The sequence below is a fragment of the Chrysochloris asiatica genome, unplaced genomic scaffold, assembly GCF_000296735.1.
Source record: "Chrysochloris asiatica unplaced genomic scaffold, ChrAsi1.0 scaffold00250, whole genome shotgun sequence".
NCBI lineage: Eukaryota > Metazoa > Chordata > Mammalia > Afrosoricida > Chrysochloridae > Chrysochloris > Chrysochloris asiatica.
Genome location: NW_006408768.1, coordinates 773,763 through 775,390, shown reverse-complemented (window position 1 = coordinate 775,390; position 1,628 = coordinate 773,763). Strand labels below are relative to the sequence as shown.

General features: G+C 39.1%; 1 protein-coding gene across 1 annotated transcript in view; it reads right to left on the bottom strand.

Moving 5' to 3' along the window:
- Nucleotides 1-1,628, bottom strand: part of FREM2 (FRAS1 related extracellular matrix protein 2) — a 288,153-nt gene that overhangs the window by 57,347 nt on the left and 229,178 nt on the right. The window lies entirely within an intron of this gene.

The following is a 1,628-nucleotide window of genomic DNA, read 5'->3' as shown; positions in this document are numbered from 1 at the left end:
ATAAATGGTCAACCAGTTCAAGAAGTAGCATGTAATCAAGAGCCAATGACACTGAAGGAAGCCATCCAGGTTACACTGTAGGCACTGGCAAAGAATAAGGCTCCAGGAATTGGTAGAATACAAATTGAAATCTTTCAACAAAATGATGCACCACTGGAAGCACTCACTTATCTCTGCCAAGAGATCTGAAAGACAGATACCTGGTCATCTGATGGGAAGAGATTCATATTTGTGCCCATTTCAAAGACAGGTGACTCAAGGGAATTTGGAAATCACAGGGCAATACCATTAGTATCGTATGCAGGTAATATTTTGCTAAAGATAATTCAAAATCAGCTGCAACAGTACATTGGCAGAGAACTGCCAGAGATCCAAGCTGGACTCTGTTGAAGACGTGAAATGAGGGATATCATTGCTAATGTCAGATGGCTCTTGACTGAAAGCAGAGAATACCAGAAAGATGTTTACCTGTGCTATATTGACTATGCAAAAGCTTTCGATTGTGTGAATCATGAAAAACATTGCAGATAATGAGTATTCCAGAACACTCAATTGTGCTCATGAGGAACCTATACATAGACCAAGAGGCAGACATTCTAATATAACAAGGGAACCCTGAATGGTTTAAAATTAGGAAAGGCGTGTGCCAGAATTGTATTTTTTCACCACACTAATTTACTCTGTATGCTGAGCTACTAATCCATGAAGCTGGATTGTATGAAGAAGAACATGGCATCAGGATAAGAAAAAGATTCATTAACAAACTGTGATATGCAGATGATGCAACTTTGCTTGCTGAAAAGGAAGAGGACTTAAAATACTGATGGAGATCAAAGACCATAGCCTTTGGTATGGGTTTCACCTCATTGCCTAGAAAATAAAAATCCTTACCACTGGATCAATAAATAACATCTATATAAATGGTACAAAGATTGAAGTTGTCAATGATTTCACTTTGCTCAGATCCACCATCAACACCGATGGAAGCAACAGTCAAGAAATCAAATGATGTATCTCTCTGCTTTAAGCCAAGATCCATTGGACATCCGCAATGATATCCCTTGTTCCATGGCCTCTTCTGAATCCGGCTTGAACCTCTGGAAGTTCTCTATCAATGTATGCTCGCAGCTGTTTCTGCATTACTTTGAGCAAAACTTCACTCGCATGATATATCAAAGAGATTGTCCGACAATTTCCACATTCTGTTGGGTCACCTCTCTTTGGAACGGGCACAAATATGGCTCTCTTCCAATCAATCGGCCAGATAGTTGTCTTTCAAATTTCTTGGCAGAGATGAGTGAGTGCCTGATGTGCACTCACAAATGATACAACCTTGTATCATCTGTGAGTTGTACCAACTCACAGATGATGCAGATTATACAATCTTGCTTGCTGAAAGTGAAGAGGATTTAAAACATTTATTGATGAAGATCAAAGAGCACAGCCTTCGGCATGGATTACATCTTAATGTAAAGAAAACAAAAATCCTCACTACTGGACCAATAAACAACATTCTTATCAACGGAGAAAAGACTGAAGTTGTCAAGGACTTCATTCTTCTTGGATCAACTATCAACACTCACGGAAGCAGCAGTCAAGAAATTAAACGATGTATTACATTAGGCAAA